Source organism: Panthera leo, chromosome A1 (genome assembly GCF_018350215.1).
Source record: "Panthera leo isolate Ple1 chromosome A1, P.leo_Ple1_pat1.1, whole genome shotgun sequence".
Lineage (NCBI taxonomy): Eukaryota > Metazoa > Chordata > Mammalia > Carnivora > Felidae > Panthera > Panthera leo.
In genome coordinates, this window is record NC_056679.1 from 126,446,657 (window position 1) to 126,460,595 (window position 13,939).

At 38.6% G+C, this 13,939-nt stretch overlaps 2 long non-coding RNA genes across 2 annotated transcripts in view; one reads left to right on the forward strand and one right to left on the reverse strand.

Annotated features, from left to right (window-relative positions):
* The window catches only part of LOC122220258, a 40,862-nt gene that overhangs the window by 5,744 nt on the left and 21,179 nt on the right, over nucleotides 1-13,939 (reverse strand). The window lies entirely within an intron of this gene.
* Nucleotides 1,214-13,580, forward strand: LOC122200600. The gene is made up of 3 exons (XR_006193868.1): nucleotides 1,214-1,412; nucleotides 7,548-7,614; nucleotides 13,546-13,580. It is a non-coding gene; the product is annotated as an uncharacterized LOC122200600 (long non-coding RNA).

Consider the following 13,939-nt stretch of genomic DNA (forward strand, 5'->3'; position numbering starts at 1 on the left):
CATTGTCTTCTGGACTGTATTTTTGTCTAACAAGAAGTTCCGTTTTATTCTTATCACTGATCTTCTGTATATAATGTTTCCTTTTCTCCCTGCTGCTTCTAAAATTTTTGTCTTTCTCAGTGTTTTTCAGAAATTTTATTACAGTATACTTTGGTATGGCTTTTTTCATATTTTTGTGCTTGGGTTGTTCTGAAGCTTCTTAGATTTATGGTTTTATAGTTTTCATCAACTTTGAAAGTTTTTTTGTTATTATTTCTACTGTTGTTTTTTTTTTTTTATCCCTACTCCCTCTCTCTCCATTGGAAAGTACACTATGTGTATACTAGGCTTTTTTGATAGGCTGAGAATGAAGTAATTGCAGAATATCCAGATTATAGGGTTTAGCAAATGGTTAGAAAGTAAGGATTATAGCTCAGAAATGAGATCAGGGATGAGACAAAGATTTGGGATATATCTGAATAGAGGTGGTAGATGAAACTCCAAGAGTTTTTTGATTCCTTTGAATGATAATGATATAAAAAGTAGACAGAGTGGTCTGCCCTTATATCCTGGTTGTATGTAGATGATTGGCTACTAGTAAATACATTGATAATTGTACACACCCTCACTATGGAAGTATATTTATTTACATTATAAGTAGCCTCTTTGCCAATCCTCAAACTGCCTAATTTGGGGATGCTATATTCTCTCATCCTTGACTGCTGTTCCCTAGATATTCATTTTGTGAACTTCTCATTTCATTTAGCTCTCTGATCAAATGACACCTACTGAGAGCTGACAAACCAATCTGAAGCAGCCCCCACTATTACTCTCTGAACCTTTTTAACCCTGTTTTACTTTCTGTCATAGCACTTATAACCACCTGGCAAATGTTAGTGGTATGATTTTAATCTGTTCTCTCTACCTAGAATCTAAGCTCCATGAAAGCAGAAATATTTCTGTCTTCCTGCTTGATCACCAGTACTTTACTTATAGGATATGCTTCATTATGTGTACTAACCAAATTAATGATTTTTTTTTTCTTTATGACTAACACTTGTAGTGAAATTACTGAACTATTTTGGAAAATATCATAATGGGAAGAGTTACATATATTATTTTGAGCATTGCTAACATGCAAAGATATAGTAGGAAAGATGTTTATATAAATTAAATGCCATAGGATTTCTTTGACATTTTAATACAAGCAAGCTTTGTGATTCCCCCCAGCCATTGGAGCCAGGTGGTGCCACATCAGATAGAATGAGAACAGAGAAGACCAGGGCTTCGGCCATTGGCGAGGCTGGAACAATGGGACTCATGAAGAAGTTGGGAAAGAAAGATATCAAGAAAGGGATCTTATGCCCGTTTCCACATTTTTAACTGCTATTCTACGCCGCAGTAACTAGTTGGTTTTCAAAATTCAGAGAGTGGTAAGTCCAATATCCGCTTTTTCGTTCTTAGCTTACATGATCACTTTGCAGCATGGTATTCTTACTCCTTATTCTTTTCTTAGTCTCCTTTGTAGTTTCCTTCTCTCTTGTATACTCAATGCAGTATGGTGATTCTCCAAGACTCTTTCCTTGGCTCCCATCTTCTTTTCCTAACACTTTCTCTAAGGGATGTAGCTGTTTTATATATGAACTCTCTTGCCCTGATGCCTTTTGGAAGCATTTGACCCACATAGCGTACTACCTAATGCTTATTTCTGTCCATTGTCCTTCAGATGTCCAACATCTCAAATTTTGCATAGACTAAACTGACAGTTGGGGTTAGGGCTTGGGTGTCACTCAGAAATAGAGACATAATTAGTGACGGAATAAAAGAAGGCTCAGGTGTGAAGGGAGGGTATCCGTTGCACAGGTTGCTTGCTAATAATTTCAAAAGCTGACAGTTGAAAATGTCCCAGTGTCAAAAAAAAAATTAGCCGCAAAGTATCATGATATCAGTGTACCATGTACTGAGTATCTGCTTCTTCAATGCCTGGCTCAAATAATCCCCAGTTACTAAAGCCTAGTGGTGTAACATTTGGAAAACAGCATGCCTTACCTTTGCCTTTGCCTTTGCCTTTGCTTTTGCCTTTTCCAAGTGATCAGCTCTGAAATAAAACACTGTGTGTATAGCAGCAAGAAGGGGTCCAGGCCTGCTAGGCATCATGCTAATGGACTGGTGTGATAACTGTAAGTTTCATGGCTCAGTAGTGCTACTTATTTAATTTACTTCCACATTTTTGTTTGTTATTTATTTGTAAGTCTTCTTAGGATAGCTACTTTGAGCTGGACCTAAAACTCAGCGTTTAATGGGCTAGATCATAAAAAAAAATACTCCATAGCCCAGAGATTTTAGAATTTGTCCACCTCGAGTGATCTATGTACTGATGTCCATGTGAAATGTAAGAAGATTTCCAATATATCTTGAATAAAAGCACCTTCCAGTAGATGTTTGTAGTTGTATAGAAAGGAAGTTGTGGAACATCAAGGTCATGAAATAATTTATAACAAGTAACTTTAATGGTCTCAGTAGGGCAAAGTGATTTCAGACCTATAACAAATATTTATCAAGTATCCATGATGTATCAAAATCGGGGAGAGCCTTGGAAATTCAGCAGTGGCATTGGTGGATGGAGGGGGAGGGGCAGACATGCCTGTGCATTCAGTGGGCTTGCACAGTATAAGGTAGTTGCAAGCCAGTCACACTGGCTACTAAAATGTATGCTGACAGTGGTATGACAGGGAAGCACATTTAAGTGTAATGAAAGACTAACTAGGCTTAGGGTTAAGAAAGCTTTCTTGCAGAAAGTGACACCTAACCAGAGTCCTAAAGGACCAACGGGAGATAGTCAGGCAAAGAGGCTAAGGGAATGATGTTGCAAAAAAAGGGGACAGTATGTGAGGACCCGAAGCATAAGGTATCTTCAAGAACCTGAAAGAAGAAAAATACTGCTTAAGCAATTGTAAATGGGGAAGAGCAGGAAGATGTTAGTTCCTGTGAGCAAAGGTCAGATGATACAGGGCTTTATGTGATAACTTGAAGACTGTGGACCTTATCCTAACAATACCCATAATATGCCATTTTGGGAGGCAGAAATGCCATTGGTTTTCCCCCAAACCATTGAGTATGCCAAGAATTTCCAGGCTGCAGCAGAACATGGGAAGCACAGATTCTGAGGTTCAGGGTATAGCATTTGATTTCAAGTAGCACATGTCTATGAGTTATAGAATTAGCAGTGCTCTCCATAGCACTTAAATTATGAAGGCTCCCCTACCTTTTAATTTAAATTCAGCTCCTGCCATTTTGCATTTTGTGATTCTCCCAATAGAGAAGGGAATTAAGCAAATGAGAGAGGCTCAAACAAAGGGAAGCACAGAAGATGGTAAATTGCCAGATGCAATCAAGGCTGGCGAAGGTGTGACTGCGGCTATTGACCTATGCCGTTGCCATGGAAACCAAAGCTCTGTGGTCCTGGAGTGCTTTTCCTTTCTAAGGACAGATCGGTTTTAGAGAATAGTTAAGACTGCAAATTACTGAAGTTGGATCGTCTACTGCCACGTGTATCCTAAATTCTTTTCAGTGACAGAGAATGGCTAGCTGGGTCTGAAGCGAACTCCCCAAAAGCGTAGGGGCAGAGGTTAAAGCTCAGTGAAGGTCAGAGTTTCGCTGTTGCCTCAGGCCCACCTCCCTAGCTCCATGCTCTGCTAGACTGACATATTAATTGCGATACTCAGAATTTAGGAGGAGGGTTTTACATATTATGATTTTTTTAAATAATCCTATTAGGAGATCTGAAACCCATCAAGCCAAATACATACAAATGTACTCTCTGCTTTTCTTCCTAGGTGTTTGTGAGGAGACTGTAGTCCTTTATAAGATTTTTTTTTAATTGGGGCGCCTGGGTGGCTTAGTCAGTTAAGGGTCCAACTTCAGCTCAGGTCGTGATCTCACGGTTTGTGGGTTTGAGCCCTATGTTGGGCTCTGTGCTGACAGCTCTGAGCCTAGAGCCTGCTTCGGTTTCTGTGTCTCCCTCTCTCTCTGCTCCTACCCCACTCATGCTCTGTCTGTCTCTCTCTCTCAAAAATAAATACACATTAAAAATTTTTTTAAAAAGATTTTTTTTAATTAATGTGGGTTTTTTTGGGGGGGGAAGGGGCAGAGAGAGGGAGAGAGAGAATCACAAGCAGGCTCTACACTGTCAGTGTAGAGCTGGATGTGGGGCTTGATCTCATGAACTGAGAGATCATGACCTGAGCTGAAAGCCAGAGTCAGATGCTTAACCAACTGAGCCACCCAAGTGCCCCAAGAGACTGTAGTCCTTCCTAAATTCTTGGCATTGGAGTGTCCTCTGAGCCCCAAGCACCATAATAACACTGTGTGTGAATTATGTTTAATTCACCAGTAATCCTATCACATAGATTCTGTTTTTATCCCCATTTTATAGTAGAAGATTGAGATTTAGGGAAGTTAAAATCTGATGAAATTTCTTAGTGTTAATTTAAAAAAAAAAATGGAGGCATTGTTTGAACCCAGTCATTTGGATGCCAGAGACTTGCTCAGGTTTTTTTGTTTGTTTGTTTGTTTGTTTGTTTGTTTTTAATTATACTTTCTTTGATAAATCATAGTATCCTCTGTCTTAGCATCATGGAATTTCAAATCTGGGAGATAACTTGGAAGTCATCTAAACTGACTTCCTCAGTTTGAAGGTGAGAACAGTGAGCCCCAGAAAGTTTCTGTGATTTCCCCAAGTTTATACAGTGAATTAATGACTAGCCGGGACCAGAACTCTGGGCTTTTCAACATATCTTGCTGCCTTTCTTACTGACTGAAAATGTGACCTTTGTGGGTTTTTTTTCTAAGTTTATTTATTAAGAGAGAGAGAGTGAGATAGAGGGCAGAGAGAGTGGAGAGAAAGAGAATTCTGCACCATTAATCAGAGCCTGATGCAAGGCTTTAACTCACAAACTGTGAGATCATGAACTGAGCTGAAATCAAGAGTTGGACGTTTAACTGACTTGAGCCACCCAGGCAACCCTTGTTTGTTTTTTAATCCAAGTCTTCCTCAAAGCAACCTTTTAAGTCTCCTTTCTTAAGACCTTTCCTTTTCTCTGTTCTATTTTAGCTGAGCATTCTCTTCTCTACATCTAGAAATGGTTCTGGTTTTTCCCAGTGTGAAACAAAGATAGTCCTAAAAGAGCAGAATAAACAGATTTCTTAATGTGTGGGGCTCTTGTGTCCGGAACTATATAAGGAGGGCTATCAGTCAGGAGCAGAGTGGTGCACAACATGTCGTCTTGTGGTCATTATTTCCTAAAACGTACTCTTTTGTTATCTTGTCTCATCTGGCAGAATTTGTCTAGACTATATACACATTTAACTCAATTATCTGATAAGAGAAAAACATGACCAGCGGAAAAGAAGCATTCCTGGTCAGGGGAAGGGGGTGGGGGAAGTGGGGAAATGTCTGTGGCAATTGCACTGCAGCAGAATGGAGAGCATGTTTGAGGGAACAGCTAATGACAAAGTAAATATCCACTCTGGCCTGATATGGCCATTTTCAGTCTCTTTGTTCCAGGAGACTTCAAGGACAATATTGCAATGTACCTGAGCAAGGGAAAAATCTGACATGGCATTTAGGGGCACATGTCCTTTTAAAATCAAAAGATGCAAAAGCAAAGCAATTGCTACTTTTTAATTTGCTAGGTCAACTAATAAAGTCTTCGAACAAGAGTTTGGGAGAAGCCTGGAAAAGAGGAGAGGGAAAATTTAGCAAAGGACCGAAGAGATGCGCAAGAAAGGGAAGGCTCAGTACAGTTATATAATCCCCTTGGTGGTAATCAAAAGAAAGAAAGCTCTGTGCAAAGTTGAAACGCAGACATCTATAAAGGCAAGGCCGGGAACAGAGTTGTGGATTAGAGCTGCTGAGAGACAGCTGGGGGCTCAGTCCTGTTTGTTGAGCAAGCGAACCGGCAACCGGCTGCCTAAACTGCATTGCCATTTTGGACACTTTGCAGATGTTCCCCTTAGCTCTACATCATGATGCAGCTGTTGTTTCTATTATTTCTCATGCATCATGCAGGTCTGTAGAAGGATAAACATGGCTTAATTTTACCAATGAAACATTATAATATAGTATTAAAGGAAACCAGAGGGGAAGTGGAATGTTGTTCATTTAAGAATCATTTTCATTTCCTCTTTTAATTGGTTGTGTTGCTTAATATAACAATACCTTATTCACCCACATGTGTTGGGAAATAAAGCTGTGAGGCTTAATTTAGGAAGAAGGTCTCCAATTGCACTTAATGGAAAACAAAAAGAAAACTGTAACCAAGATTATTTTTAACATGTGGGTTGAGATCTTACTCTTGCCCCCTTTTCAAAGGCCAGCTTAAATCCCAGGTCATTTAAGAAGCCTTCTTTAATACCAGCAGTCCAAGATGACCTAGCCATTTGCTCATTTCCTTCCTTTCTCTGTCTACCCATACCTTTATTCACCTAGCCATCCATTCATCCAACGAATATTTTTTGAGGGCCTATTAGTTATTAGGCATTATGATAGGGACTGAGGGAGTCAGTGCTGAATAAAAACATACAATGCCTGCAGTCTAGATGAAATACCAAGATAAAAAAATCATGCAGACAAATGTGTAATTAAAAACATAAATAAATGTTCTGAAGGAAAGAAACATGGTGATATTAAAGCTTATAATAGAAGATCTTGAACTTATTCAGGCAGTCAGGGCAGACTACTTACCCTGGATAACTAATGTACTAATTACGTAAGCAGAATTTACCTAGAAAGAAAATAAGAATTAATGACCGCCTTTCTGCAAAAGAGGCCCATTATTATAGAACATTATCATTTTTGTTGCCTTGTTTGTTTAAAAGAAAGGGCAAAATCTCAAATTGCTTTGAAGGGTTTGTAAACTGCTATTTAAAATAATTGGAAAGGAACATGAATATGTTGGTTGAGAAAACTCCACAGAGATTAGCTTTCTTTACACAGGTCTGGCACAAACTTAAATATTTCTTGGCAGTGTCCTAGAGTGGAAGAAATAAATGCTAAAACATACAGCAGACCTATAGTTGTATTGAAGTTCTAATGAATATTAGTTGTGTGGCCTTGCAAAGTGGTAATAACGCTGAAAGGTTATTATGAAAACTGAAAGAAATAATATGCAAAAATGCCTCCAACATTAAGGTTATTTAATACCTCACATGCATGTAAAACATTAATCTGCTGAATTACTTGTCTCAGTTACCTTACCTACTTATTTTTGTTGGGCTTTTCCCTATTAAAGACTACGTTTTATGATTTTTTTCAAAGACTTTGTACTTTGAAATATTTTTCTCAATGAAATCAGCGTAATTTATTCTCTAATAACTCCCTTTGGAATTTCCAACAATCATGCACTTTTAACTACCAATCAGAACTCCTGATCAGCATTATTACACCTGAATTTATTATATTCTCAAATTAAAAAAAAAACAGTTTCCTGCACCTTTTTTTTTTTAAATTCAAAATAGCTACCTCTCAAGTGAACATTGAAGCAATTTTTGTCCAAATTCCTTTTCAGGAAAATCAAGGGTAAGAATGCTGATCCAAGAGCAAGGTTCAAAGAGGCTGGGCTGGAGACAGATGAGGTATGTGCCCCATCCCACTCCCAATAGTCCTGAGAGTCCCAATGCACTAAGAAGATCTAGCTAACTCCCTGATTTCAACATGAAATGTTGATGAAAACGTGTATATATATATATATATATATATATATATATATATATATATATATATATCTGTATACATAAAATCAAAACCATATTCTTTGTTGTTTCCAAGGTTTCCATTGATTCTACCATTAAGTCACTGACTCAAATGTGTGGTATGATTCTATTGTTACAGTGGGATCTCATTTTCTGAAAGTCATCAGACTTATTTTTTGACGAGCTTTAAAACAGAGGGTATTAACACAGCACAGTTAAGTCGACATTTCTGCCTTAAAGTCATCAGCGTTCTGTACACCTTGATTTCTGTCCTTGGCTGCTACATTTTACAAGCTGCCCTCTATAGAGCATTATGTAGTACCTTGAGAAATTCTCACGGTGGATGCAGAAGTAATATCTAAGGGGAAAAATGTCCATAAAAATTATATCCACTCCCTTTAGGCCATGGCATATTCCTGTAAGTTACCCTCTTTTCAAGTACCAAGATAGTTGATAAAGCCTGGAGTTACTTTCCTCACTTTAAACTGCTACTTGAGTGTGTGCACTTGCCTAGGAGTAAGGATTGTTGCTCAGGTCAAGGTGATTTATGGGAATCAAAAATCCCAATTACACATACCTCCTGCCTGTCATAGCGTTTAAAACTCACACCACTGCAGAGTTTTCCCCTGTTCTACAATCTCTAGAATTACTTTATTTAGATGTATAAAGATATGCAGAAATGTATACAATTCTTGTATGATGTGATCTTCAACCATCCCACTTCTTAATACTTTCAAGAGTTAATGTTTCACATAAGTGACAGGGATTTGGAGAAGAGCCATTACACATTTAATCAACCAATTAACTGCTTTATTTTAAGACAAATGGTAGCTGAGTCCAGAGGTTCAGGGAACTGACTGGGTTTAGGGGGACGATACCAAGCAAGCTTAGACAACTTTCTCTAAAAAGATTCTATTGAGGAAATAACACCAAATTGTCTTCATATTGCTTCTGTGTTCTTCCTTCCTGGTTGTCGATTATCCTTTTTAATCTCTGATTTCATTTCTATGTCTGCTTAAATCACAGCACCTCTCATGGCCTTCCAGGCATTAGTGTATGCAATACCTCAGCACAATATTAAACTGAGGATACAGACATGTAAAAGGAATTCTCCACCCCAGAGGAGTTTACATTCTGCTTAACCTTATAACCACCTTTTCCTTTCAAATCATGAACTAATACTGCCACCCACGTGTTAACTTGCATTATTATGCCTGCAACCCCTTGAAACCCAGTACCATTCTAGGTTCAACATGCATTCCTTTATTAAAAATAATAGTTTCCATATGCCAGTGACCCTTCTAGACTGTAGAGACACAAAGATGACCTCACAGAACTCATAGACTATTGTGAAAGCCACATAAATAAGCCAACAGTTTTCATACAATGTGATAAATGCTATCTTTATTTTTTTTCAATATATGAAGTTTATTGTCAAATTGGTTTCCATACAACACCCAGTGCTCATCCCAAAAGGTGCCCTCCTCAATACCCATCACCCACCCTCCCCTCCCTTCCACCCCCCATCAACCCTCAGTTTGTTCTCAGTTTTTAAGAGTCTCTTACGCTTTGGCTCTCTTCCACTCTAACCTCTTTTTTTTTTCCCTTCCCCTCCCCCATGGGTTTCTGGTAAGTTTCTCAGGATCCACATGAGAGTGAAAACATATGGTATCTGTCTTTCTCTGTATGGCTTATTTCACTTAGCATAACAGTCTCCAGTTCCGTCCATGTTGCTACAAAGGGCCATATTTCATTCTTTCTCATTGCGACGGAGTACTCCATTGTGTATATAAACCACAATTTCTTTATCCATTCATCAGTTGATGGACATTTAGGCTCTTTCCATAATTTGGCTATTGTTGAGAGTGCTGCTATAAACATTGGGGTACAAGTGCCCCTCTGCATCAGTACTCCTGTATCCCTGGGTAAATTCCTAGCAGTGCTATTGCTGGGTCATAGGGTAGGTCTATTTTTAATTTTTTGAGGAACCGCCACACTGTTTTCCAGAGTGGCTGCACCAATTTGCATTCCCACCAACAGTGCAAGAGGGTCCCCGTTTCTCCACATCCTCTCCAGCATCTATAGTCTCCTGATTTGTTCATTTTGGCCACTCTGACTGGCGTGAGGTGATATCTGAGTGTGGTTTTGATTTGTATTTCCCTGATGAGTAGTGACGTTGAGCATCTTTTCATGTGCCCGTTGGCCATCCGGATGTCTTCTTTAGAGAAGTGTCTATTCATGTTTACTGCCCATTTCTTCACTGGATTATTTGTTTTTCGGGTGTGGAGTTTGGTGAGCTCTTTATAGATTTTGGATACTAGCCCTTTGTCCGATGTGTCATTTGCAAATACCTTTTCCCATTCCGTTGGTTGCCTTTTAGTTTTGTTGGTTGTTTCCTTTGCTGTGCAGAAGCTTTTTATCTTCATAAGGTCCCAGTAATTCACTTTTGCTTTTAATTCTCTTGCCTTTGGGGATGTGTCAAGTAAGAAATTGCTACGGCTGAGGTCAGAGAGGTCTTTCCTGCTTTCTCCTCTAGGGTTTTGATGGTTTCCTGTCTCACATTCAGATCCTTGATCCATTTTGAGTTTATTTTTGTGAATGGTGTGAGAAAGTGGTCTAGTTTCAATCTTCTGCATGTTGCCGTCCAGTTCTCCCAACACCATTTGTTAAAGAGACTGTCTTTTTTCCATTGGATATTCTTTCCTGCTTTGTCAAAGATTAGTTGGCCATACGTTTGTGGGTCTAGTTCTGGGGTTTCTATTCTATTCCATTGGTCTATGTGTCTGTTTTTGTGCCAATACCATGCTGTCTTGATGATTACAGCTTTGTAGTAGAGGCTAAAGTCTGGGATTGTGATGCCTCCTGCTTGTCTTCTTCTTCAAAATGACTTTGGCTATTCGGGGCCTTTTGTGGTTCCATATGAATTTTAGGATTGCTTGTTCTAGTTTCAAGAAGAATGCTGGTGCAATTTTGATTGGGATTGCATTGAATGTGTAGATAGCTTTGGGTAGTATTGACATTTTGACAATATGTATTCTTCCAATCCATGAGCACGGAATATTTTTCCATTTCTTTATATCTTCTTCAATTTCCTTCATAAGCTTTCTATAGTTTTCAGCATACAGATCTTTTATATCTTTGGTTAGATTTTTTCCTAGGTATTTTATGCTTCTTGGTGCAATTGTGAATGGGATCAGTTTCTTTATTTGTCTTTCTGTTGCTTCATTATTAGTGTATAAGAATGCAACTGATTTCTGTACATTGATTTTGTATCCTGCAACTTTGCTAAATTCATGGATCAGTTCTAGCAGACTTCTGGTGGAGTCTATCGGATTTTCCATGTATAATATCATGTCATCTGCAAAAAGTGAAAGCTTAACTTCATCTTTGCCAATTTTGATGCCTTTGATTTCCTTTTGTTGTCTGATTGCTGATGCTAGAACTTCCAGCAGTATATTAAACAGCAGCGGTGAGAGTGGACATCTCTGTCGTGTTCCTGATCTCAGGGAAAAAGCTCTCAGTTTTTCCCCATTAAGGATGATAGCTGTGGGATTTTCATAAATGGCTTTTATGATCTATAAGTATGTTCCTTCTATCCCGACTTTCTCAAGGGTTTTTATTAAGAAAGGTTGCTGAGTTTTGTCAAAGGCCTTTTCTGCATAGATTGACAGGATCATATGGTTCTTATCTTTTCTTTTATTAATGTGATGTATCACATTGATTGATTTGCAAATGTTGAACCAGCCCTGCATCCCAGGAATGAATCCCACTTGATCATGGTGAATAATTCTTTTTATATGCTGTTGAATTCGATTTGCTAGTATCTTATTGAGAATTTTTGCATCCATGTTCATCAGGGATATTGGCCTGTAGTTCTCTATTTTACTGGGTCTCTGTCTGGTTTAGGAATCAAAGTAATACTGGCTTCATAGAATGAGTCTGGAAGTTTTCCTTCCCTTTCTATTTCTTGGAATAGCTTGAGAAGGATAGGTATTATCTCTGCTTTAAATGTCTGGTAGAACTCCCCTGGGAAGCCATCTGGTCCTGGACTCTTATTTGTTGGGAGAGTTTTGATGACTGATTCAATTTCTTTGCTGGTTATGGGTCTGTTCAAGCTTTCTATTTCCTCCTGATTGAGTTTTGGAAGCGTGGGGGTGTTTAGGAATTTGTCCATTTCTTCCAGGTTGTCCAGTTTGTTGGCATATAATTTTTCATAGTATTCCCTGATAATTGCTTGTATCTCTGAGGGATGGTTGTAATAATTCCATTTTCATTCGTGATTTTATCTATTTGGGTCATCTCCCTTTTCTTTTTGAGAAGCCTGGCTAGAGGTTTATCAATTTTGTTTATTTTTTCAAAAAAACCAACTCTTGGTTTTGTTGATCTGCTCTACAGTTTTTTTAGATTCTATCTTGTTTATTTCTGCTCTGATCTTTATTATTTCTCTTCTTCTGCTGGATTTAGGCTGTCTTTGCTGTTCTGCTTCTATTTCCTTTAGGTGTGCTGTTAGATTTGGTATTTGGGATTTTTCTTGTTTCTTGAGATAGGCCTGGATTGCCATGTATTTTCCTCTCAGGACTGCCTTCGCTGCATCCCAAAGCGTTTGGATTGTTGTATTTTCATTTTCCTTTGTTTCCATATATTTTTTAATTTCTTCTCGAATTGCCTGGTTGACCCACTCATTCGTTAGTAGGGTGTTCTTTAACCTCCATGCTTTTGGAGGTTTTCCAGACTTTTTCCTGTGGTTGATTTCAAGCTTCATAGCATTGTGGTCTGAAAGTATGCATGGTATGATTTCAATTCTTGTATACTTATGAAGGGCTGTTTTGTGACCCAGTATGTGATATCTTGGAGAATGTTCCATGTGCACTCGAGAAGAAAGTATATTCTGTTGCTTTGGGATGCAGAGTTCTAAATATATCTGTCAAGTCCATCTGATCCAATGTATCATTCAGGGCCCTTGTTTCTTTATTGACCATGTGTCTCGATGATCTATCCATTTCTGTAAGTGGCGTGTTAAAGTCCCCTGCAATTACCACATTCTTATCAATATGGTTGCTTATGTTTGTGAGTAATTGTTTTATATATTTTGGGGGCTCCTGTATTCAGCGCATAGACATTTATAATTGTTAGCTCTTCCTGATGGATAGACCCTGTGATTATTATATAATGCCTTTCTTCATCTCTTGTTACAGCCTTTGATTTAAAGTCTAGTTTGTCTGACAGAAGTATGGCTACTCCAGCTTTCTTTTGACTTCCAGTGGCATGATAAATAGTTCTCCATCCCCTCACTCTCAATCTGAAGGTGTCCTCAGGTCTAAAATGAGTCTCTTGTAGACAGCAAATAGATGGGTCTTGTTTTTTTATCCATTCTGATACCCTATGTCTTTTGGTTGACACATTTAGTACATTTACGTTCAGTGTTATTATAGAAAGGTACGGGTTTAGAGTCATTGTGATGTCCGTTGGTGTCATGCTTGTAGCGATGTCTCTGGTACTTTGTCTCACAGGATCCCCCTTAGGATCTCTTGCAGGGCGGGTTTAGTGGTGACGAATTCCTTCAGTTTTTGTTTGTTTGTTTGGGAAGACCTTTATTTCTCCTTCTCTTCTAAATGACAGACTTGCTGGATAAAGGATTCTCGGCTGCATATGTTTTCTGTTCATCACATTGAAGATCTCCTGCCATTCCTTTCTGTCCTGCCAAGTTTCAGTAGAGAGATCGGTCACGAGTCTTATAGCTCTCCCTTTATATGTTAGAGCACGTTTATCTCTAGCTGCTTTCAGAATATTCTCTTTATCCTTGTATTTTGCCAGTTTCACTATGATATGTCGTGCAGAAGATCTATTCAAGTTACGTCTGAAGGGAGTTCTCTGTGCCTCTTGGATTTCAATGCCTTTTTCCTTCCCCAGATCAGGGAAGTTCTCAGGTATGATTTCTTCAGGTACACCTTCAGCACCTTTCCCTCTCTCTTCCTCCTCTGGAATACCAATTATGCATAGATTATTTCTCTTTAGTGCATCACTTATTTCTCTAATTTTCCCCTCATACTCCTGGATTTTTTTATCTCTCTTTTTCTCAGATTCTTCTTTTTCCATAATTTTATCTTCTAGTTCACCTATTCTCTGCCTCTTCAATCCGAGCTGTAGTTGTTTCCATTTTATTTTGCAACTCATTGATAGCATTTTTTTAGCTCCTCCTGGCTGTTCC